At 34.7% G+C, this 27,348-nt stretch overlaps 1 protein-coding gene and 1 non-coding gene across 2 annotated transcripts in view; one reads left to right on the top strand and one right to left on the bottom strand.

Moving 5' to 3' along the window:
- Positions 1–27,348, top strand: part of SLC2A13 (solute carrier family 2 member 13) — a 309,333-nt gene that overhangs the window by 81,540 nt on the left and 200,445 nt on the right. The gene's annotated exons all lie outside the window — the stretch shown is intronic.
- LOC141570269 (small nucleolar RNA SNORA67) lies at positions 24,208–24,350 on the bottom strand. The gene has a single exon (XR_012494274.1). It is a non-coding gene; the product is annotated as a small nucleolar RNA SNORA67 (small nucleolar RNA).

Raw genomic sequence — 27,348 nt, 5'->3', positions numbered from 1 at the left:
TAAAATAGGCATATATATATATATATATATATATATATATATATATATATGAGCCTCATGGTAACCACAAAACAAAAACATACGGTAGACACACAAAAGATAATGAGAAAGGAATTTAAGCGTAACACTTTAGAAAGTCATCAACCATAAGGTAAGAAAGCAAAAGAAGAAGAAAAGAACAGAAAAGAACTATAAAATATCAAATAAAAACCACAGTGAGATACTACCTCACCCTGGTATGAATGGCTATCATCAATAAGTAAACAAACAACAAATGCTGGCAATGATGTGGAGAAAAGGGAACCCTCGTCCACTGTTGGTGGGATTGCAGATTGGTGCAAACACGATGGCAGTCAGTGTGGAGGCATCTCAAAAAACTGGAAATGGAACTACCTTATGACCCAGCAATTCTACTCTTAGTTATCTATCCAGATAGATCCAAAATGCTAATTTGAAAACATTTATGCACCCCTATGTTTATTGCAGTGCTATTCACAATAGCCAAGACATGGAAACAACTGAAATGCCCATCAGTAGATGACTGGATTAAGAAATTGTGGTATATTTATACAGTGGCCATTTATACTCAGCCATAAAGAAAAATGAAATCTTACCATTTGCAACTATATGGATGGACCTAGAGAACATTATGCTAAGTGAAATAAGTCAGGCGGTGAAAGACAAGTACCGTATGATCTCACTTATATGTGGACTCTAAAGAATAGAATAAATGAACAAACTAATCAGAAACAGTCTTGAGATATAGAGAAAAAAAACTGAGGGTTGCTTGACAGGACCGAGTGGGGATGAGGGAGAAGGTGAGAGGATTAGAAAACACGAATTGGTAACCACAAGATTGCTACAGGGATACAAAAGACAGTTTGGGGAATATAATCAATAATGTGAAGATTTTGTAGGGCATCCAATGGACACGTGTCTTATTAAGGAGACCACTTCTTGAATGATACAGATGCCTGACCACTGCAGTGTATACCTGAAGCTGAATAATAATGAATGTCAACTATAATTTTACATATATATGGTCTCAGGATGTAGAGGACAGCATAAGGAATATAGTCAGTGGAATTGTAACAGCTATACGTGATATCAGAGGGGTAGTAGATTGGGGGAGAGGGGTTATCACTTTGTGAGGGATATAAATGTCTAACTATTACATTGTTTTGTACACCTGAAACTAATTAAAAAAAGGAGGAAAAAAACAATGAAATGATAAGAAGTACATATCTATCAAAATTACTGTAAATATAAATGGACTAAAATTTTAATCAAAAGACATAAGGTGGTTGCATGGACAAAACAACAAGATGTATCCATATGCTGCCTACAAGAGACTTATTTCAGATGTAAGGAAACTCACAGACTCAAAGGTAAAGTGTGCACAAAGATAGTTAATGCAAATGGAAACCAAAAGATAGCTAGGGTAGCTATACAGTTAACTGTTGAACAACACAGAGGTTAGGGGTGCCGACCTGCCATTTAGTCAAAAATGTGAGTACACCTTAAGTCAGTCCTCCACAATGCAGATTCCCAACTGTGGATCAAAAATACAGTTGACTCTTGAAAAACACTGTTCAAACTGCGTGGGACCACTTTACAAATCAAATGTATTCATATCAGACAAAATGAATTTTAAGACAAAGACTATTAAGAGACAAAGAAGGTCAGTATATAATGATAAAGGGATCAATTCCACAAGAGGATATAACACTTTTAAACTTCTATGCACCCAACATAGGAACATTTAAAAAATTAAAGCAAATGTAACAGACATAAAGGGAGAGATTAACAAGATTACAATAGTAGTAGGGCACTTTAATAATATTCCACTTACATCAATGTATAGATTATCCAGAAAGAAAATCAAACATTGGCTTTAAATGACACATTAAACCAGGTGGACTTACTAGATATGTACAGAGCATTTCATCCAAAAAAGAGCCAAATACACATTCTTTTCAAGTGCACATGGAACAGTCTATAGGATAGATCACATGTTAGGCCACAAAACAAGCCTCAATAAATTTAAGAAGATTGAAATCATATCAAGCATCTTTATTGACCACAAAAATATGAATGAGAAATCAAATACAAGAAGAAAACTGGAAGAAATACAAATATGTGATGCTAAACAACATAAGTATTAAAAAAATCAATGGGTCAATGAAGAAATTAGAGAAAATCAAAACATACATTGAGACAAATGAAAATGGAAACACAGCATTCCAAAATCTATGGGACACAGCAAAAGCAGTTCTAAGAAAGAAGTTTATAGCAATAAAAAAAGAAATAAAAGACATCCAAACTGGAAAGGAAAAAAGAAAACTATTTGCAGATGACATATTATACATAGAAAACACTAAAGATTCTACAAAAAAAAAAAAAAAAAAAATTAGAAGTAAAAAATGAATTCAGTAAATGTACAGTATACAAAATTCATATACATAAATCTGTTGTGTTCCTGTACACTAATAATGAACTATCAAAAAGAGAAATTAAGAAAACAATCCCATTTACAGTTGTGTACTAGAGAATAAAGTATCTACAAATAAATTTAACCAAGGTGACAGACCTGTACTCTGAAAACTATAAGACACTGGTGAAAGAAACTGAAGACGATACAAGTAAATGGAAGGCTATACCATGGTCATGGATTGGAAGAATTAATATCGTTAAAATATCCATACTACCTAAAGCAATCTACAGATTCCTATCAAAATATCGATGGCATTTTTCACAGAACTAGAACAATAATATTTATATGGAATCATGGAAAACCCCAAATAGCCTACGAGCTGTTGAAAAAGCAGAACAAAGTTAGAGGTATCACACTCCCTGGTTTCAAACTGTACTACAAAGCTATAGTAAGCAAAACAGTATGGTACTGGGACACACAAAAAAAACCCCACATATATCCATGGAACAGAACAGAGAGCCCAGAAATACACCTTTTTTTTTTTTTTTTTTTGTCAATTAATCTACAACAAAGGAGGAAAGACTACACAATGGGGAAAAATAATCTCATTACTAAATGGTGTTGTGTAAACTAGACAAATACATGCAAAAGAGTGAAACTGGACCACTTTCTTACATGACTTACACAAGACCGAAGTCATGAAACTCCTAGAGAAAAACACAGGCAGTAGAATTTTTGACCTTGCTATTAGCAATATATATATTTTTTGATATATCCTCTCAAGCAAGGGCAACAAAACCAAAAATAAACAAATGGAACTACATGAAATTGAAAATACTTCTGCACAGCAAAGTAAACAATCAACAAGAAGAAAAGACAGCCTACTGAATGGGAAAATATACTTGCAAATGATACATCCAATAAGGGATTAAGATCCAAAATATATAAAGTCATATAGCTCAAAATAATAAACCAAACAAGTAATCTGATTCAAAAATAGGCAGAGGACCTGAATAGACCTTTCTCCAAAGAAGGCACACAGATGGCCAACAAACCCATGAAAAGATGCTCAGTGCCACTAATTATCAGGGAAGTACAAATGAAAACCACAATGAGGTATCACCTCTCACCTGTCAAAATGGTTATTATCAAATAGACAACAAATAACAAGTGTTGGCGAGAATGTGGAGAAAAGTGCATCTTCATGAATTGTTGGTGGGATTGTAAACTGGTGCAGCCACTGTGGAAAACAGTATTGAGGTTCCTCAAAAATTTTTAAAATAGAGCTACCATATGACCTAGCAATTCTACCTCTGGGTATTTGTTCCCCAAAACAGAAATACTAATTTGAAAAGATATATGCACCCTCGTATTCATTGTAGCATTATTTACAGTAGCCAAGCTCTGGAGATAACCTAGGTATTCCTCAGTGAATAGATAAAGAAATTATTGTGTATGCATATGTATGTATACACATACAATGGAATATTACTGAATTATCACAAAGTATGAAATTTTGCCTTTTGCAACAACATAGATAGATCTAGAGTGTATTGTGCTAAGTGAAATACATTAGACAGAGAAGGACAAATACCATATGACTTCACCTATCTGGGATGTTAAAAACAAAACGAATGAACAAACAAAACAGAAACACTCATAGATTCAGAGAATAAACTGATGGTTGCCAGAGTGAAGGGCAGTGGGGGTACAAATGGAAAAGTAAAGGGGATTAAGACGTATAGGGTTTCAGTTTTAAAACGTAAGTCACGGGCCGGCCCAGTGGCTCAGGCGATTAGAGCTCCATGCTCCTAACTCCAAAGGCTGCCAGTTCGATTCCCACATGGGCCAGTGGGCTCTCAACCACAAGGTTGCCAGTTCAATTCCTCGACTCCCACAAGGGATAGTGGGCTGTGCTCCCTGCAGCTAGAAAATGGCAACTGGACCTGGAGCTGAGCTGCGCCCTCCACAACTAAGACTGAAAGGACAACAACTTGACTTGGAAAAAAGTCCTGGAAGTACACATTGTTCTCCCAATAAAGTCCTGTTCCCCTTCCCCAATAAAATCTTTAAAAAAATGTAAGTCATGGGGATGTAATGTATAGCAGGGAATATAGTCAATGATATACTTTGTTCGATGATAAATGATTACTAGACTTAATGTGATTATCTCATAAGGTATGTCAACTTTGAATCACCATGTTGTGCACCTGAAACAGTATGTCAACTGTAATAAAAAAAAACTTTTTAAAGAATTACTGTACAGTTGGTATCATTCATGTCATAATTCTGTAGATTTTTCTCTCATACTTAATAATCCTGGTGAACATTTATTCAAATGTTTAGATTAGTGTCTTTTTGAATAGTATATTTGAGAATATGAACTCTGTATCCTCATATGGAACAATGGCTATAGCTGTTTACCTATGTAGGTGACATTTCTGGGAGTAAGGAGAGAATAATGTCATTTAAAAGTCTCGTTGCTTTTAAAGAGGAAGCTTGAAAACCAATCAGAATTTTCGTATTTTAATTTATCTGTTTGCAACTTGTTTGAAATTAATAAAGAAGAATTACTTTTTTGAGCATTTACTATATGCCATGTACTGTGCACACTTTGCATGGTATTGTATCCTTTAATTTCAGAACATCCTGTGAAATAGTTAGGTGTTGTTGTTGTTGTTGTTATTATTATTATATTTTAAAGATGGAAAAAATGAGGCTTGGAAAACATAGGTCTCCTTGCCCAGTAAGTGGCAAAAGTCAGAATTCAAACTTGGCTTAATTCCAATGCATATTTTTAATCATTACTCTATATTTCAATGAATTTTAAGATGTTTGCATAAAAAATTATTAACGTTTTAGTCCATGCTTTAAGATTTGCTTTAAAAAGTACTTATTTTATTACAATTATATATATATATATATATATATATATATATATATATATATATATATATATATATATCATATTTGTTTATACAGAAACATAGGCTATTCAGTTTCTTTGACAATTTTTCTTGAACTCTAACATAATCACATAATTTTACTAGGTGGAATTGAATAAAATGTAGCTTTCTTCTATGCGTAGTATCAGTTCATTTGTTTACAGTTTCTGCCGTATTAAAATGATTTCCTGAAGAGAATATTTCAAAACTTTTCTGACTCAAATCAGTGAAGTTTCTAAAATAAAAGTTGATCAAAATTTATTTGTTGTGTATCAACTGTAATAAAGGAGAGGCGGTTAAGAATTCAGACTGGAGTTATATGGCTAGGATCATTCCTGATTTCCACAAACATTATTTGACAGCTTACTACGTGTTAGACACTATGCTAGGTGCCAGTATACAGGGTTTTACAATAATAATGGCTACCATTTGTTGGGTACTTTCTCTGTGCCAAATATTATTCTAAGCCCATACTATTCTAAGTTGAACCCATATAATTCTTACAGTTAAAGAGGTAAATACTGTTAGCATCCCCATTTCACAGATGAAGAAACAGCCTCAGAGGGATTGAGTATTTGCCAAAGATGACACAGCTGGCAAGTGGCAGAGCCAGGATTTGATCTAAGTAATAGTCTCTTAACCAAGTATGTCAATTGACCATACTCTATGGCCTCTCATCCTGAACAAAATAGACAAGGTCCCTATCCTGATCGAGCTTATTTGTGGATAAAAGAGACAGTCACTAGCTAACAAAATAAATAAACAAGACACTATTAACTACTGTCATTAAAATTAAAGTTATTCTGGGAAGTAATGGGGACTGTTCTAGGATGAGTGCTCACAGAAATGACTCACAGAGATAGGGCAGACAAAAATGGGGCTGTGTTGACATGGTAGTACAAGGCAATCAGTTAAAGTTCCTGTTAAATCATACAAGCATTCAGTAATGTTAGCTGTTAATGTTACACTTATGTAGCCCGTTAAAGTACACAAAATAAGTGCATTGATTGAGAATACAGTTTTTATGGTATTCAGCAATATCAGTGATGGTAGTCTGTCACGTGATTATTTTCTTTTTAATGATTCCTTTAACCAATGAAGTATATTTAGTCAATAAATCAAAAGGCCTTAAGTAATCATAAAAGAAAGAAGGATTTGTTTATTACATTTTATTATTCAAATCTTAACATGTCCCCTGAATACTTGAAAGAGGCGAGTTTAGGATATATAATCATTTTCCAAAAGGAAGTACAGCTTCACAAATACTTGTAGATATAATAATTATGTCACAAAATATAGTTTACCAAAATACACATGATGCCAAAATGCTTACTGACTTCTATATAGAAATGATGAATGTTTCATACGTATTTTGCTATTTGCTATGTATATTAAAGTTTGGAGAATTGATAAAATTAAAACAGAACCTATGGTAAGTGGCTAACTTGCAAATCCATTGGCAGCAGAACTTCCATTACATCCATTAATTTATTCATTTACCAAAAATTGGGTGCCTATGAAATGCCAGACTATTCTCATGCTAAGATTACAGCAGTGACCCCAGCATAGAGTCTGGCTTCATGGATTTCCATTCTGATGAAAGAACACAGACAGTAAAGGAATATGTGACATACTAAGGAGTGTTAAGTGTGATGGGGAAAGGTAAAGTGCATGGGGGACAGAGTGTTAAGAGCCTGTGGGTTAAAAAATTGACAAGGGGTCTCTCTGATGCGGTGCCCTCTAAGCAAAGACCTAAGGAAGTGAAGGAGCATGCCACGCACGTGTCTCCAGAAGAGTGGTGCAGGTGAGGGATCAGCAGGGCGATGGTCCCTAAGGTGAGACTGTGCTTGGTATGTTCAGGGAAGCCAGTGCTGCTGGCATGGGTGAAGGAGGTGGAGAATATTAGGAAATGTAGTCTTGAAAGGTGATTGGGGGGCAGATCATGGAAATGATCTATATTAAATCATTCACCGTAGTACAAAGTGTGATCACTATATACGGTGAAGGCTGCTGCCCAGTGCCATCCAACAGAAAGGTAGGGATCTTCAATACGGGAAGTGGGCGTCGGACCTTAGTAACAGTGTGTGACAAGTTTCATCTTGTTCGGTGCAGTAAGTCGGGTGTGAGCTGTGGTTGAGAGAAGATGTGTTATAAAGTGTGCTGTAAATCATTCCCCATCATGACAACACTCCGTGTCACACATTGCTTCTGGTACGGCAATTTCTGTCAAGTAAAAACATTACAGTGTGTTTTCATTCACTTTGTTTACTGGATCTGGCACCCTTTGACTTCTGGCTCTTCCCCAAAGTCAGAATGACCATGAAAGTAAGTGTTTTGAATCGATTCAGGACATTGAAGCAGCCACAACAGTACAAATAGACACAAAAGAGGACTTCCAGAACTGCTTCAAAAAGTGGCAAGAATGATGGGATAAGTGTGTTCAAGTGAGGGGGTGTATTTTGAGGGGGATTAATGGCAATGTGTCTTTTACTGTAATGCATTTTTTTTATTTGAACACTCACTGTATCTTTTTATCGTACCTGGTATATCTGGAGCCTTGGTAAAGTGCCTGGAGCTCAGTAATTATTTGAATGTGGCATTTAATTTTAGGAGGATGCATTAATCAGAACGCTTTTGGATTATACAGAGGGTGTCCAAAAAATGTATACACATTTTAAGAAAGGAAAACTGTATTAAAATTGTAATACTCAGTATATACTAATAACAAAAGATGAATACAAGTCACATTTGACTTCTGCAATTACAAGAGGTGCTCAAAGTGGTTACCATCAGCGAGCGTCCAGACACTTCTGATTATGGTGAACTACTGCTTGGGTAACGTTGACCAAAGTGTCCACGTGTATACATTTTTTTAGGCATCCTCGATATTTTGGAAACACAACCCAAAGTAGCTTCAAGTTGAATGGAGAGGTGGTGTAGCTTATGTGAGTTAAAAGTTAAGGTTCCTTCTGGTGTTTGTATACGTTGGCTTTGTTTTCAGCTTAACTCTCCCCTTGTGCTGGCAAAGTTGTCTATCACAAGTTCTAGTTTTGCCTTAAATTTTACTACTTAGCAGCATTAATGGCACCCAGCACTCCTCTCCTGATATCTCCCACAAAAATTTTAGAGAGGGCTCTTATCAGCTTCATGTGCCCACACCTGAACCAGTCCGTGTTCAGGATATATGATGGCTCACAGTCATACCTGTTCCAAACAACATGGACTGAGAATCGGGGAGGGGAGATTCCTCAAGCAGGTGTCAACAGGTAAAATATGTGCACGTGGAAGAATAAGAAATAGAATTCTATATTATATGGTACCAAGGAATATGGTTGCCATTAATTTAAGGGCACGTTAGTCCTGAGTGGCTCTGCCTGCCAGGTGAAATAGTAAGCTACTCAGGGACACTGGCCAGAGACCTCGTTGCTGAGCTCTTGGTGTTCTGATAAGGGACTCTGTTAGGTAGTAGGATCGGCAATATTTTACAACTAAACTAGGAACAACTTTTAGAAAGGTGCTATTTTCAACATCAGAATCACCTCTGTCATTGAGACAAAAGAAAGGCAAAGAATGTAAGCCAGTAAGCCACATGAGGACAGGTTTTCTGTATTTCTGTCTTGTTTTTCGTGATCTCTCTAGAAGCTAGCACTGTACTTGAAAACATTATATTAATATCTACTAAGTGATAAAAAGTCTGTGATAAATAGCAACTGGAGAGCTGAGTCAGAGTAACTTTTATATTGGGTTGAGTGTTCTCTTTTTAATCTCAATGCAAATTGTTCTAGCTCATGCACTAATTAGCAGTTTTACCTTAATTATATCACATAACCATTTGAGGGTTCAGTTTGTCCAACTGTAAAAGAAAATAAGTGTTCAGTGTTAATGGTACAGTGTTGGGATCTTTTATTTTTTTAATATCTGCCCATTCCTAGTATCACGGCATCACACACACACACACACACACACACACACAAACACACACACACCTTCCAGGACCAGAACTATGTTTTTTACATCTTTGTATTCCTATTGCTGGGTCTACAATATATACATTTATTGAACTGTTAAACTGAACTTCTCTGATTCTAAATAACCTATGACTCATTTTGTTTTACTTTTAATAAAGGGAAGTTTATAAATTATTGTCTTTTAAATAGAGAGCTTGATTTTATTGACATTTTAAATGACAGCATAGTAGTATTAGCTCCTTCTTAAATGTCAAATCTTAATGATACAGAAGTACAAGACTTACACATTGAAAACAACAGGACATTATTGAAAAAAATTAAAGGAGACCTAAATAAATGGAAAAAAGAAATCCCCATTTTAGTGGATTGGAAGACTTAATTGTTAAGATACCATCATTAAGATGGCAATTTTCATTTGATCTACAGATTCAGTACAGTCCGTATGAAAATTATAGCTGCCTTTTTTTCAGAAATTATCAAGCTGATCCTGAATTTCATGTGGAAATGTAAGGGACCCAGAATAACCTAAACAATGGTGAAAAAGAACAAAGTTGGGGACTCACACTTTCTGATGTGAAAAATTATTATAAAGCTACAGTAATCAAAACTGTTGTACTTGCATTAAGTTAGACATAGATCAGTGGAATGAAAATGAGAGCTCAGAAATAAACCCATAAATCTATGGTCAATTGATTTTCAGCAAGGGTGCCAAAGCTATTCATGGCAGCAAGAATAGTCTTTTCAGCACATGGTGTTGGGACAACTGGATAGTCACATACCAAAGAATGAAGTTGGACCCTTTACACCATATACCAAAAAGAAAAAAAGAAAAAAGGATTAAGTAAAGAAATGGACCAAAAACCTTTACTTAAGAGCTAAAACTGTAAAACTCTTAGAAGAGAGCTAGGGGAAAATATTCTAGACATTGGATTTGGCAATGATTTCTTAGATATTATACAGAGGCGGCAAAAGAAAAAATTGATACATTGATCATCAAAATTTAAAAGTTTTATGTGTCAAAGGACACTATCTAAGAAAATTAAAAGGTAGCCTGCAGAATGGGAAAAAATATTTGCAAATCCTATAGCTGATCAGGGTCTAGTATTCACAATGCCAAAAAAAAAAAAATGTTTACAGTTAAAGAGAAAAAAATTTTAAAGCCAAAGGATTTGAATAGACACTTTTTCCAAAGAAGATATATAAATGATCAATACGCACATGAAAAGATGGTCAACATCAGTAGTTATTAGGGATATGTAAATCAAAACCACAATAAGATACCAGTTTACACCACCAGGATGGCTATAATTAAAAAAAAAAAAAAGTATTAGTGAGGATGTGGAGAAATTGGAACCCTCATACACTGCTGGCGAGAATGTAAAATGGTTTAGTTACTATGGAAAATAGTTTGGCAGTTCCTCAAGTAGTGAAACATCAAGTTTACCATATGACACCCCCTCAAATCCAGATACATATCCAAGATAATTGAGAACATATGTTCATACAAAAGCTAGTACACAAATGTGCATGACAGCATTATTCATACTATGAAAAGCAGAAATAACTCAAATGTCCTATCAACTAGTGAATGGATAAATTAAATGTGGTATATCAATAAAATGGGCATTTTCAGTGATAAAAAGAAATGAAATACTGATATGTGGTGCAACATGTATGAACCGTGAAAAGATTATGGTAAGTAGGAAGAAATCAGGCACAAAAGGGCCTGATTTGTGTGATATCTTTTAGATTAAATGTTCAGAATAGACCAATCAATAGAAACAGACAGTAGATTTGTGCTTGGCTGGGGCTTGGATGGGGATTGATAACTGATGAGGGTATGGGTACGGGGTTTCTTTTTAGATAATGAAAATGTTCTGGAATTAGTGGTGATTTTTGCACAACATTGTGAATATACAAAAACCACGGAATTATATACTTTTTAATGGGGAATTTTATGGTATGGTTAAATCATATCTCGGTAATTTTTAAAAAGCACTCTCATCCACTTGGGTAGTAGCACATTAGGGTGTAAGAGAAAGTCATAAGATGAAATACTTTATTTAGTTTGATTGGTTTTACTGAGGACAAATTTCTCAGGTTTTAAAACAGTCTAGATCAATTATCTGATCTCAGGTGTATAAAAATATTGAGTAGGATAAAGGTTACTCCTGATGGTGGGGGAGCTAATGTTACTAAACTAGTGAGACAGAAATATTAACATGTGCATTTATGAAATGGAATCATGTTGATTTATCTTTGATTTTACATGAATTCTAGGCATCATTATATTTTTAATCTATGTTTATGAGATATTTTTATTTTACTCAGTTTACTCCAAAGAAATTTCATTAAAGAGCCTATAAAGTTGTGAATTAACAGGTTGAGGTTAGTCATTTAAATACTGTGTTTCACTGAAAATAAGATCTAGCCGGACCATCAGCTCTAAGGTGTCTTTTAGAGCAAAAATTAACGTAAGACTCGGTCTTATTTTACTATAATATAAGACCAGGTCTTAACGTAATATTATATTATATTGTATTGTATTATATTATAATACCGGATCTTATATTAATTTTTGCTCCAAAAGACTCCTTAGAGCTGATGGTCTGGATAGGTCTTATTTTCGGGGAAACAAGGTAGTGCTAGGATTAAGGGTGATTTTTTAAAAAGACTCAAATCTATGAGTTGTATTTGAAAATGGTTCCTTTCTTGAGTGGGTCAACTAAGGTTATTCTAGTATTCTTAGTTACCCAGATAAGAATAAACTATTAAATAGATTTACATATAGTGTGAAAAATACCATTTTTAAGGGTTCTCTTGTATACTTTGTTACTTGTTAATTTTATACTAGCAGCAATACTAACATTTTCCTACAAGATGTTTTATTTAGTGCCTTGGATTTTTTACCAATTATTTGATTCAATTGTCTTAGAAAAATCACTCTTCCCAAAATGTAGTCATTTGCATAAAGTTTTGTTTATTATCATTATCTCTGAGATAAAAATTGACTGATTCCAATATAGCTTTATGATAGTAATTTCATTTTGTATAGGAAGGTGCTAATTTAGGAATATCTTTTGTAAACTGGGACAAGTTTAATACTTGATTTTAAGTTATTCAAATGGAATCTTTTTATGCAATTCTTAGGTGAATTTTTTCTCAACTTGAAGGTTTGGTGTACGTAGGTTGCTAAGTTATAAAATGTTCCCCTTTTACAAAAGGGATAAGCATTTTCCTTAGGTAAATTAGTGAGAGCTGGAGATCTGCACAGATATTGGCGTTTGGTCCTCTGCACTTAATTGGCATACCAGACATTCACACATTAGTTCTTTGGTGAATGTTGCTCACTACTGGGCCAGACATACATTTTCATCCATTATTGTATACATGTTTACCAGGAGTTTGCTATTTGCATGTTGCAGTCTTGAATGCAGTGTATATAAAAAGTTAGGGGGAAAAAAGATCCTGTCTCCAGGAGGCTTTATAATCTGCAAGATCAAACACCTAAACAAGGAGGCAGGAAATTGGTGTCATATAATATTTGAGTAAAAATATGTTCTAGATGTATATGACTGTTTATGTTTCAATAGACTGCATTTTCTCCTTATTTCTCTTGAAATTATGTGGTTTTGTTTAAATATAAGCCTGACCAATTGCTATCTGTGTAACTACTAGCAAGTTACTTAATTTTCTTTCTAAGCATTAAGTCTCTTCTGTAAAATCAGGTGCTGAAGTCTGCGCCACACCATTGTTGTGAGGCAGGATGGGACAGGGCATGTACAATGCCTGATGCTAGGGGGCTACAGGAAGTAAGAGCTTGTTAAAAATGGATTCCTCATCCTTTGTTTTGTGCATTAGTGAAGTAAGCCTCAAAAGAACATGCCCACAGTCAAATAATGAACTTCTTTTCATTTTACAATATACATGATATACATACACACACACACACACACACACACACACACACACACACACTATATATATATATATGAGAGAATGTTTGTCTGGCTTACCATTATAGATTTAGGATAGTGAGTTCTTGTATAATATAGTGGGATCAGCCTTGCAAAAAGACAGACTTTAGTAAGTTCAAGGCCTGGCTGTGATGATATGTGCCCTTGGTTAGTTACTTAACATCTCTGAACTCGATTTTCTTATCTCTAAGATGGAGATAATTCCATCTCACAAAACAGTAGTAAGATATAAGGGTTCCTGGCAACCTGCTGAAGTTATTCATTGTTGAATTAGCAGCTTTTATAACCTCCTGCTCAATCTCTTAAGACTTATTTTTGCAGTGGTTTCATGAATCTACAAGTTTTCTGATGTAGTTGTTAGCTATAAATTCGGTGTTTATTGCCTGCTTTAATACTTCTGGGAATTGATGGTGGCTCTAAAGACTTAGGTAGTAATTATTAAGAGAGAAATTTTTGAAACACACAACTACTGTTATAGCTATTTCAGGAAGAACCTCAATTCTATATAATTCTATAAAAAAGAAGGCATTTCTTTTAAACATCATATTTCCATATAATACTCTTTTGTTATGCATCCAAGACGTATAATCCTAAGCAATCCCCCAGTGTATGTATAACCCTAAGCAATCTCAGACTATGTGGGCTGAGAGGGAGCAGAGACCAGCTAGGAGGCCCTGCTGACCTCATTTCATCTTGAAAAGCACCAGAGGGTTCTGGCATTGCCTCAGAATTTGTTTACAGTGGTCCCTTTCAGAGAATAAACTGCAATGCAAAATGGTCTCTGGGAATTAAAGCTGAAGATAAAATGCACACATTCTTGCTATAGCTCATTTTGGGGGAGTTTAGGAAAGACTGTTTAAAAGATATGTTAAATGAAGCAAAGGAAGTCATAGAGCATGATAAAAAAAAACGAAAAGATCTTCAGCTCCTCCTCTATATTGAAGAAACAAACCATCAATCTTGTGTTGCTATAAAATTTGGCAGAGGATAACCTTATATTTCATTGGCAACATAAAGATGAGTTTAATTTCCCTAGATTTGAAAAAGTATGTTATATGTATTATGAGTAAGACTAGGAAAGCAATACTTTCTATCGTATAGTTTTTCATCTTGTAGTTTTCTTTATATGTGTGGTGAAGTAAACGGGTTAAGAACATGGACTCTAGAAACAGACTGCATTTTAATTGCAGCTGGGCAACTTCAGGCAATTTAGTTGACCTCTTTGGTGCTTCAATTTCCTCTTCTGTAACGTGGATATAGTTGTAATATCTGTCTCAAATAATTATTTTGAAGATTGAATGATTTAGTGTATAAAGCTACGAGAACCGTGGCAGGCATATTATAAACTCTGTAAATGAATTATTATTGAGGTTTAGCAAAGCAATAAAGTAACCAAGGGTGTACTAAAAGTAATTAACTTGTGCACCTTTTGCATTTTTAAAAGTAGGTTTCATATAAGGAATGAGAAGTCAGATTTTAATCCACTGTGTGCCAATTTATTCTACATTTCTTGAAAAACACCGTTTTTTCCCTCTCTCATTGGAAGTGATAACCTGTTTCATTCCCTCAATAAATATTTCTTGATTGCCTACAACATGGGAGGCATGAGAATAGGATGGTAAACAAAATTCTCTGCTCTTAAAGATCATTAATCCATTCTTTTCCCCCTCAACTGTAAATTTTAAACCTCACTCAGCCTTTATAGAAAAACTGAAAGCAACAAAGGAACAAGACAAACAAATGAAGAAACAAAAACTCATAGACACAGACAACAGATCACTGGTTACCAGAGGGTAAGGAGGGAGGGAGGGGGGTAGTAGATGAGGTAAAAGGGATCAAATATATGATGATAGAAGGAGAACTGACTGGGTGGTGAACACACAATGTGATATATAGACGACGTGTTACAGAATTGTACACCTGAAACCTATGTAAATTTACTAATAATCGTCACCCCAATAAACTTTAATTAAAAGAAAAGTAAACAGTTCATTTTACTCAGTTTTGGTTTTTGGTGTTTTTCCCATCATTTAGTAAATCCACTTGATGATTTGGGCTACCCTTTTTGAAAAGTTTCTTAGAAGCTATCCTGTGTATATATCTTTTGATTACACATTTTTTAAGAACATTTTTATTGTAGCTGCCACTGCATATTTTGTTAGTGCATTCTTATATCTGAAGGATCATAGGAATCTCTTTAGAGGGGATTTTTCTAACCACTACCTTTACATTTATAAACTGGAAAGCAAAGAATTAGAAGTGACATCCTCTGTCAAACATTCTGTAGCAAGTGCTTTTAAGCATTGTCATTCAGTCCCAGTTTCAGAGGTGCACAGTCTCTGACTGCTCAAGTGTGACTGCCTATGGCATTTGCTATTCTGGGATAGTAAAATTTGATTCCAAACACTTGTTGGGAAGCTTGCAATTTGTTGTTTTGAGCATTATAAACCAATGTACTAATCAACTAAGGTTTTGGAAGCAACCTTATCTGTGGCTTAGATATCATTGCCTTGCTTGTTTACATGGGGGAAGAATGTTCAAAAAGACAAAGGGAAAGAATTAAAGGTAGAGTCAAGTCATGTTCTAGTGATCTTTTGCAATTAAGACCAAATTGATGATATTAAAGCTAGATTTTAGGTTCATCATGGTCACACACATGCAATAGACATAAATATCACATCTTCAAGCAACATATATTCTGACATTTTATAGGAATTCGTTACATCTCCCTTGATCATACGAAAACAATGCTAATTTCCACACCTGGAGTCAAAACAGTTGCTAAATGGCGAGGATAATTGAAAGAACCTATTGCCAAAGATATTTTTTTGAGGAAAGAGTATCTGTTACCAAATGGCAAAAAGAACATCATTAATATCTTCTCTAGCATTCAAAGACAGGAGACAGATGCTACTAATAAGATATAATAAACTCCTCATGGTTTTGTTTTCAATGAAACACAAATGATTTCATGGTCTTATAATTTAAAATGTCAATCTAATGTAGTAGTTTTGTGTTCAGAAATCTGGTGTTTAAAAAATTGAGGTGAGATGTTAATTCAGTATTATGTGCAACATTTTTTGCTAAGTATAGGTAATATTAGTGACAAAATATGGTAAAGAAAAAGTAGACACCTGAATTATTAAAACCTCTTGCCCCATTGAGATGTATTAGATATTAACGTAACTCAGTTTGGTGGGAAGAGCCCCAAGACTCCTAGGTTCTAACTCCTGCCCGGCCCTTGCTCATGTGCCATTGACAGGACTGGCTTCATGGATGTGCACTTTCTGCAGTTGCCCAGGGCCCTGTGCTCAGAAGGTCCCTGTGCTGGTGTTAATGTTCCATTGTCATTGTCTGTAAATTCTTCATGATATTTGAATGCGGGCCCTACATTTTCATTTTGCCCTCGGCCATACAAATTATTAGCCAGTCCTGGCCATTGACAGGTTACTTCTCGGAATTTCAGACAAGGCAACAAATATCTTTGATGGATACAAAAGTTTGACGTTCCATGAGTCCTAACAAAGTTTTCTGGATGCTTGAAAGTTTCTGGTCCACCCTAGCTTGGTGATTCTCAACCAGGAGCAATTTTGCCCCCTAGTGGACAGTTAGCAATGTTAGAGACATTTTTAGTTGTCCCAGCTCGGAAAGATGCAACTGACAAGTGGTGGGTACTAAGATGATTAATGCTATAAATGCTCAGGACAGCTCCCACAACAAAGAATATTCTGGCTCCAAGTTTCATCACTGCCAATGTTGAGAAACTCCGCGTGACTCATTATTTGTGTCTCCAATACCGGGTTCTGTCCTGGGGAAGTTACTTGGTGTTTGTCGAACCAGTGTGTGCAGCCTGGATCTTAGATGGTTGTATTCCATGCGGGTATGTAGACTGAAGTACGAATCTGGTGATTACTGAATGTAATCTAACATTTGCATAAGGCGCAGTACAGAAATGCCCTCTTAAGGCACTTCTGCTTCTCACACTTAATCAGTTACGTGCCCGGCCCTGACGCTCTTAAAGCCTTTTCTAACCCACAGCCGCCATGTTTATAGTTGGTGATTTTCCAGATACCCTTGTACTTCTGCTGCCACCTGTTGTGCTGTTGGGTTTGTTCCCAGATCTCTTTATGTCACTGGTTGCTGTAATTATTCAATGTAATCAGCTATTATAGAAATTTAAGGAAAGAAAGATAGTAAAGAGGAGAGAGGTTTCAGTGAAAATCTAAGTTGAATGATTTGGAGAGATTCAGTAGAGGTGTCACTGAAGAAAATCGGTCTTGAATTAACTAGATTCAAGGCAAGATTACTCTGAAAGATTTTGGAAAGAATCATTAAAATTAGATAGATTCTGGGTTGAATTTGCATATGTGTTTTAAGTTTTCATGTTCCTTATGGATATTATAGATAATTATATCTGTGGGTTTTGCAAGAAAAACAGTACTTTAGCCAGCTGATTCATGCTCAGAGAAAAGGCCGTGTCCTATGTCACAAGATTGAAGAATAAATGCATTTATGTATTTTAAGATGATATAAATTATTTGATTTAGGAATGTAACTTTAGATGACTTTCCTAATAATCAGTGCACCAGACAGCTGGGCTTCTACTGTGTTTTCTAGTTAAAAACAGAAAAAGAATATAGTTAGCTATTTTACTCTTGTAGAGCCAAACTACTCTCAGCTTAGTGATGTCTGTGAATAATTTTTCTTATTCAACACCACCTTATATCTTAAGAAGATATTCCTCCAGTTTTGGTTCAACAAACAACACAAGGTCTGTTACTTTTAACACATATACATTCCACCCATTCTTTCCCGGTGAAATGACAATATAAAAAAGACAATTATCTAGCAGTTTCCACAAAGGCATGAATGTGAGCTTTCCAAATATACTTTATAGGATTTATATCAACTACTCTAGAAATATGTAGTTGATTTAGTATGGTTCTAAATTATCTTCTCTCAAAGGAAATTTTGTAGCTAATTTTATTAAACTGAGTGTGAAATTGCTAATGTCAATTTTAAATTGGAAATCCTCTCTACCCAAATCTGTCTTGCTAATACGAGCAATCAGTAGCTATACAAAACGAAATTCATTAGTGGCAACTTTATAGCCTAACAACAAGGTTGTATCGTTCTTTCTTCCTCCATTATTTTTTCCCCAAATGCCAGCTTTCTCTACCTCACACCCATTAGGATGACTACTATTATAAAACCAGAAAATAATGTGTGTGTGCGGATATGGAGACACTGAAACCCTGTCTATTCTTGGTGGCAATGTAATCATGTCACCTTAGGCTCTTCTGGACTGTAACAGTTGTTCAGACCTTCCTTGATTTTGATGGCCTTCACAGATATAAGGAATACTGGTCAGATATTTTGTAGAAAGTTCCTCAACTGGGATTTATCTGATATTTTTCTCATGATTAGACTGGGGTTATGGGTTTTGGCGGAGAAGACAGTAGAGAGAAAGTGCCATTTTCATAACAAAGTATCAAGAGTATAGACATGATTTAACAACTGTTGATGTTGACTTTGACCCCAGACTGTCAGGTTTCTCCATGTACAGTTACTCTCCCCTTCCTTCCTCTTCTTCATTGTGCTCTTTGGACACAAGTCACAGCACAGCCCTCACGGTTTGGAATTTACACTTCACGTTTTTGAGGACAGGTATATACCTAAATTATTTGGAATTCCTCGTGGGAGATTTATCTCTTTTCCTCCATCTATTTATTTATTCAGTTATTCATATATACCAGTATGGACTCAAGGAGATTTACTTTATATACTTTAGGTTATAATTCAATATACTTTATTTTGTTGTATAAATTGTTTAGTGTTGGCCCTTATGTCCTGTCATTTTGGGGTTTTTGTTTGGTTTGTAAAATTTCCTTGGTTTCTCTGCAAGATGCTCCAGTGTTATCTTTTTTTATCCGTTGCCCCAGATCTAGGATGAGCCATTTCTGCAAGTTCCTTTTATTGGAGAATAGCTTTAGAAACCAAGATCTGGTCCTTGATCTGCTCATTGCTGCTGGGCTCTCTCAGGCGAAAGCAAGGACATATATGTGTGTGTACAATTCTATGTAGGTACACATATCTATAAACACTTCTATATGTAACTGTGCATATCTATGTTAAGAGAAACAGGAGTTAATACTGATATCTCTAAACACTAATGGTAATGTATATGGAGTGAAAACAAGGTAGAAGAGAGAACATCTGAGAAAGAAAAGGTAGAAAATGGTTAGGACAAAAATATCAAATTTGATGATTCAACCCTAGTTTTTGTCTATTTAGGAAGATTTTAAAAATATACATGATTCAATCAAAACATAATAAAACAAAGAAGGCCAGTGTTAGTGATGAGTTGGTTCTAAAGGTTGTGTATCATAAAACTGCTAAAAGGATTTTACTATTTTTTCTTTTTTTTTTCTTTTTTATATGGGACTCCAGGGAAAAACAATAGGCTGTGAAGGGAGAAGTAAAAAGGAAGGCAGAGTGAGAGATTGCGAGGTTGCTCAATTCATAGAATAATATTGCTACCTCATGGCTTTACGGGATTTCTACTAAAGTATTTTACATTTTCATATTTATGGAAAATGATAAGATGTCTTAGTTATCATGTTTTCTGTATGGAGATGGACCAGGTTTGAGTAAGAGCTCTGGTTCCTTATTGCCTGAGTAATCTTGGGAAAGTTAACTTCTCTGAATCTTAATGTTTTAATATTTTTTAAAAAATGGGGATAGCAATATGTGTCTTTATGAATTGTGAGGATTAAATGAGATGAAGTTGTAAAGGGCTAAGCTTGGTGATTGGCATAGAGAATTACCAAATGTTAATTCCCAGCTTGTCCCTTGTCTTGAATGCCATCGAAAGGTCTGAGGTTTTTCACCATTTGCCTACTGTGGCTTTTGGAAACTGGATTGATTCTAAGACTTCTACAAGTTTGGGTATGACTTAGTCTTGGCCAGCATGTGTTTCAAACTTATTGTCTGCTCTGTTGAAAAAATAGATTAGACATTTGATTCAGTGTTCGGTTTTATTTTGTTTTAAGTTAGTTTTTTGTATGAGAAGCTGAATTTATAGAGAGTTCAATAGTGAGATTGGCTCAGTTTCCTATCTATAAACTTCATTGGGTTGGTGTGAGAATTAAATTTGTTAATACATCGAAATAGCTTGAAACAGTGCTAGGCACAAAATAATCACCTAAAAATGTTCATTGTAATTATTGTTTGCATAAGTACAGTAGCAGAATAGGGTGGTATATAAGGATATTGTTTTGGAATTGGGCTGTCTAGGAATAAATCCCACCTCCACAATTATCAGCTTTCTGTCTTTGGAAAATTGCATAAACTTTCTGTGTCTCAGTTTTCTCATCTGTAATTATTTTCATTTTGTTGTATTTTTGATTGTGGCATTATATGAGGTACTGAGAAAAATTTTTTGTAAGTATTCAATAAATTATAGATTTGATGTATTTCTGTTTTAAATTTTATTAATTTTGAGGTGACATTGGTTAATAAGATTATGTAACTTTCAAGTATATACTTCTGTAATACATCATCTGTATATTACAGTGCGTTTTCACCACCTAAAGACAAGTGTCTTTCCATCACCATATATTTGACCCCCTTTACCCTACCACGTCTCTCCCCGTACAGCCCCCCTTACCCTCTGGCAGTCATCATACTGTTTGTTGTTTTTGTCAATGTGTTTGTTTGTTGCTTTGTGACAACATGGATGGGTCTAGAAGTATCATGCTAAGCGAAATAAATCAGATATCAAAAAACAACCCATATGATTTCACTTACGTGTGGGATATAAAACAGAAATCAATAAGCAGTGTATTTCTTAAAGTAAAAACAAAAACAAAACAATTCTTATTGAGGTCTTCTTCTCTTCGTACAGGATTTCCTTTCTTATATCAGGAGTTAAGACATATTAGTCATTTGGGATGTTGTTAGCCCTTTCAGTAATCCATTTTAATAAGAGTCTCAGAATTAACTACCCCACTGTGTAGTATACCCAAAGCACGTGCCGATACTAGGCTTAGGGATTCAAGAGCCCTTACGGGTACTTGCCTACAGGACAACTCTGACACTGAAATTTGGTTCTTGCTACATATCAGCTCCCAGTCATTATTTGGTTAACTGTTGTTGTGTTTGTCTCTCATTTTCCTTGATCCTTGGAAGGATCCATTACTTTCTTAGGAAGCTAGTACTGTGTTAAAAATCATATGCATTGAAATTTTTCAAGGGGTCTAGTTGTTAAATAGAGTAATTCATATACTATTCTGCTTGAAGCAGAAGTTAAGGCTAGCATAAATCACAAGCTTCCCCTCAATAAGTATTGCTTTTTAAAAAACCCATTTTTCCCCTGCATTTGTACCTGTTTTAATATACAGTAGTTTTTTTTTGAACTGTATATAAAATTTTCATTTCTAGATCAGTGGTTCTCAGATATTCTCTCTGCCCCATCCCCAATATGATCCTGTCATTCTTCACTGGGGGAGAGAATGGAGGTGGAGCCCAGAGCACGGCAGTGAGCCTATGATAATATGCCCATTAAATGAGCATCCCTCTCTCAACTACAAATCACAGATCTAAATTATTGATCCATAGTTTGTGTTATGAATAATCGTACTTTACACTGCATATTGGAATCTCATGTGGTTTATTTTTTGCTCTGCTGAATTCCAGTAAAAGCAATGACTTTTTCCCTCTGTTAAATCACGGTGTGGGTTTATAAATGTTCAAACATAGTGTCTCACCACAGTTCTAGTTGACTTAATTTAGGTTGAGGCATGCCGTTTTTGGAAAATGGTCATTTTTTTCAATGTACTTTTTATTTTATTTTTGGTGACTGCAGCCTTCAGAGGCCAGGAATTAGTCAAGTACTGATAGGAGAAGTTGCAGAATGAATGAATTAGTTCTGACTTGTAATGTTAGGTGACCATCTTTGAAGAACAATTTCCAAATCACTACAAGATGATCCACAGAAGACAGAAATATCTCTACCCCCAAAATCCACCTTACAGGAAGTCTTTTAATATGAAACAACAGGAAGTCTTTTCATCTGATGATGTACTGGTGATTTGCATTATGATAAGCTGAAATCATTCATTGTAAACCTCTGTCTTCTCAAGTGTTTTTAGGTATAGATAATTGTGTTTTTACTATCATAAGCGGCTAAAACAGTGTCCTTTGGGAATTGTAATTCATTACTAATACCTCATTTTAGGTTCTCAGTGGGTTACTATTGGTAAATAATTAGATAACATGTTAATAAAATCTTAGAATTGCCTCTTAGACTGATAATAAAAGGCATTAATAGCTGGCAGAATTTAGAGTTCTTCAAACTAGTATCAGATTCACTCATTTAAAAAGGAGTAGAATCACTTGTTTTAAAATATAATACCCCATCTACCCAATTTCCAAATAAATATAAAGTGGTAGGATGAGGAAATATTTAATGGGCAAGTTACAAACATGTTAACTGCTTTAAATCATTTTTTTGAAGTAAAGGGAGATATGAATAAATTAACAACAAAAAGAAACTAATAATTTTTGCTTCAAGGAATTTTAAAAAAATTAATTTTTTGCTTAGCAGTTTGTTACTCTAGAAGCCTCCAGAAATTTTAGTCTTGAAATTGCTAACACATGATTACCTTTTGATGATGTCATGCCATATTAAGACCCATCGTGAGTCGTAAGATTGGGCACCTCATAAAAATGTCAGCTGTTTATTTAAAGTAGGCAACTATTTCAAGTATTCCAGTTGACAATAAATTTAATAATGGAGACTTATCCTACAGCTTGTGTTTTATTTAGTATGAAATGGATATTTGTAAGTGTTGATTAGTAAAATGGAGTAAAGCAAAAAATGGCTATTATTTCATATGTTGTTTCATGTTAAAGTGTTGCAGTGTTTAAAATGTTCAGAATAGGTGTTTTTATATTTTCCCTGAAGAGATCTTATTTTGATGAAATAGCATGAACTGAAGGTGGATGAATAAATAGATATGAACAAGATGATTTCAAACTTGGTACTTTCCATTATCTAGTAAGCATGTAACTTTTTTGTTAGTTTGTTTTTTAAGTATAGTTTGCTTTTCAAGTATGGTTTATTGAAAAACTGAGCATTCAGGTTGCACAAGAAATAAACCTTGGAAATAGCTTATTTCTATCTATATATTGCAGTATTACTGAATTGAAACCCTAATAAAGAATAAATCTATAGCTAGAGCCTCAAAATAGATATAAAAGTGCAAAAATGTTGAGCATCATTAACAATTATACACATTGTATCTCTATTCTAAGTAACAGTAGTTATTCAGCACAATGTAGTGATAGAATTTGATCTTAATAAAAACATGTTAATGAATATGGACATTGAAACATTCCTTTGCTTAGATCAATGACCCATATAACATTTAAAAATTTTTTTTCATGTTTTGGCCTCAAAAATTATATTTATTTATTCATGTTTTAAAAAGAAAAAATATGACAAAGTTGTCTGTCCCTTGACTCCCTCCCCCACTGCTCCATTTTTTCCACAGTCCCAGAATTGGACCCAGGCTGGGCCTGACAGACTTTTCAAATGAGGTCAGTAACATTGATGGACATGTCCTCAATGGATGTATTGTGGAAGGTCTCCTTGTCCCAAGAGGTCCTCTTGTCTTCTTCTGCCACTATGTGGATTGCCACACCCTTATGGCCAGAATATCCATCATGACTGAGTCTGTGGGTCTAGTTTTCCCTGTTTATGGGAAGGTCACGGTTGATGACTGAAGTAACCTGCTGCACTTTAGTCCCTCTGGCCCATGTCAACAAAGATGACAACTTCAGTATGTGGATGGAGAGGCAGGAGGACGTGGGCATATAGTATATATAGGTAGTCAGAGGTCAAAAGGAAACATCCCCGCACTCTTGCAGACCTTGGGCATGTCAGATTTATCCCAAGTTGCTATGTTTCTGGGGGTGGTTTGGAAACACTAGTTGGCCCCTTGGAGAGAGGATCACCTTGGAATAACATATTATTTAATATCTGTGAATGATCAAATTACTATTTCATGTAAAAGGGCAGTAATGTTGCAGGGGCATTACTGGAAGGTCACTAACATAATCTATTATGTAATTCTTTTATAAGCTCTTACCAGTTTCATTTTTCTTCTATAGACCTTGTTAACTTACTGAGTCACTTAGTTATAGGACTTAAGCAAGAACTAGGACCTCTAACTGATGTTTCATCACTTATTTTTTGTGCTATTTGTATTTACTTTATACAGAGGGTGCCAAAAATTGTATACACATTTTAAGAAAGGAAAAAAACTGTATTAAAATTGTGCTGATGATAACCACTTTGAGGACCTCTTGTAATTGAAGAAGTCAAACAAGATTTGTATTTGTCTTTTGTTATCGTTATATATTGTGTATCACAATTTTAATACAGTTTTTTCTTTTTTTTTAATTAAAGTTTATTGGAGTGAAAATTGTTAGTAAAGTTACAGATTTCAGGTGTACAGTTCTGTAATACATCATCTACATATCACATTGTGTGTTCACCACCCATAGTCAGTTCTCTTTCCATCACTGTATATTTGATCCCTTTTACCCTCATCTACCTCTCCCTCCCTACTTATCCTCTGGTAACCACTAAACTATTGTCTAATACATTTTTTTCCTTTCTTAAAAATGTGTATACATTTTTTGACACCCTCTGTATATTTATAAAAGTCTGTTTAAGTTCTTATGTGTATGTGTGTAATAAGGTAGATATAAATAAATTAAAATGTCACTGTATAAAAATGATAACATCTAAGGAAAGGGAGGATCATATGATCATTTATTATATCTATGACACTCATTTGATAAAAATTTACCACTTATTTGGAAGAAGTGCAGCTTTTCCTGATATTGAAACTTAAGGTCTGATTTGCTCTGTTGGTCCTTATGGAGGAGACGTTGTGATGTAATAGGTTGGCTCATTAACAGAGTCTTTAAAATAGTATAACTTGAATTCTCTCTTTCATATTATGCTTAAAGGTCAGTTTCAAAATAATATTTTGATTAAAGTTCTGAAGGATATAAAATTCATTCATCCTTATTTAATTTTTTTATCAAGATAAAATGCATGTGCCATAAAATACACTCATTTATTGTTTACATAGTATGAAGTTTATCCTTGGATCAAGCCTATCAAAAAGTTATGCATTTGGTCCATATAATTTTGGCCCATCAGAGATTTGCCTTTTCTCGACTAACAGATTGTTATGTCACTGACTTACAAGGAGAGTGAAAAACAGCTTTATAAAACCACTTCCTACGGCATTTTTGTAACTCTAATCTCTGCCAGTGCCCATATTAATGCCTTTTAAAATCTCTTCTGTCCATTTACCTTCTTCAGTAGACTTTGAACCCTTGAAAGGGAAACAAAGGGTCCCATCATATTAGTCTTAGAGTCTTAAGGACCTAGGAGAGTGTCTGGCTCATGGCATGTGCTCAGCACTTTCATTGAATGAAAGAATGAATGTATGAAGATAGTTTGTTCTTTTTTTTTTTAAAGCATTTAGAGGAAATTCCATAATTTCATTCATTCATTTTATATTTAATAGTGGATACTATTTAGAAATTTTATGAATTTTTGTTGCTCTGTAGGTCCGTTTTTTTGCCTATTTCCAGTTGTGATAGGCAATATCTCAATTTTCTTTGTGTTTGGGATCACGGCAATAGAGTGAAAACCAGTACTACATGCTTTGAAGTTAAGCAGTGCTGGGTGTGAATACTCATGGAACAGCAACATATTAAAAATGGGTTATTGGATACATTATTTAGCCTCAGTGCCATTTCTTTATTTGCTAAATGGGTATCAAGTGGTGCCCACTTCATAGAGTGATTGTGAAGATTGAGTGAGACAATATGCATACAGCACTTAGTCTGGCACATAGGAAGTGCTAATTGAAACAAATTTTATTGTAGTTGGTATTCAGTGGTTGGTTTTCCCTTCAGGCTAAACAAGCTGGGTTTCTTTAACCAGATCAGTTAAAGTCGTCCAATGGTTCAGTTGTTCTCCTTAATTTCGGTTAGCTGAAGGAATGTCATAGCTTAGTGTAAATGTGTGTGGTAGATTAATAAGATCATCTGGTTAATAAAGTCATCTAGTTACAAAATAAATTTCTCCTTGTCTTGTTACTTATGGGGATGTCTTTTCTTGCTTTGAACTTTTATCATATTTACCCAGTAGTGTGGCCTAGTGAAATAAATCTCAACAAAAATGCTGTTTCTAAAATTTCAGATGATTGATATCTTAAAGATGTTATATTTGTTGTTGCAGAAGTGGTCAGAATTATTTTTTACTTCAGACTAAATTCATTTTGTGATTATGTGCAGAATTTCAGCAAATTTAATGTTATTTATAGACTTTTACATCCCAGTGGTGCTAAGTGAATTTTGCAAAATTGTAGTTTCAATTCCCTGAGTGTAGTTAAGTCCCAAGAATAAAGATGCCAGCTTACAAGTCAGAAGTCCTGCATTCTTGTTCGGATTCCCTTGGTAATTAGTTTGTGACCTTGGGCAAGTCATTTGACCTCACTGAAAATCATTTTCCTCATTTTTTCCTGCCTTCTCTACCTCACAGAGGTCATTATGAGGATGAAATGAGAAAATATTTGGAGATGGTAAAAACTGTAGAAATCTAAGATAACATCTATGGTGTTATTTTTTAAGATGAGATTACAGCACAGGCTAAGACAGTGACAGTGTTATCTATTCACCTGCCTTTTTATTCCAAAGTGATTTTAGAAATATTCAGAGACTATTTTTAATGATTTTCGTTTTTTTTATAACTCCTCCTGAAACCAAAATTTGCAATGTCACATAATGGCTTGTCCTTTGTGTCCCCTCCCCAGTATTTGCTGCCAGTTTGGATTTTAGCAATGCACTTCTTTCAGTTGAAGACTCAGCTTGAGTAAATGCCCAAGTTAGTAGATAGAGTTGAGGAAACTTTCTTAAAACAGCTAAACATTTTT

This window comes from Rhinolophus sinicus, chromosome 1 (assembly GCF_057876585.1).
Source record: "Rhinolophus sinicus isolate RSI-liver-muscle chromosome 1, RSI-T2T, whole genome shotgun sequence".
Classification (NCBI taxonomy): domain Eukaryota; kingdom Metazoa; phylum Chordata; class Mammalia; order Chiroptera; family Rhinolophidae; genus Rhinolophus; species Rhinolophus sinicus.
This window is presented reverse-complemented; position numbering and strand designations above follow the sequence as displayed.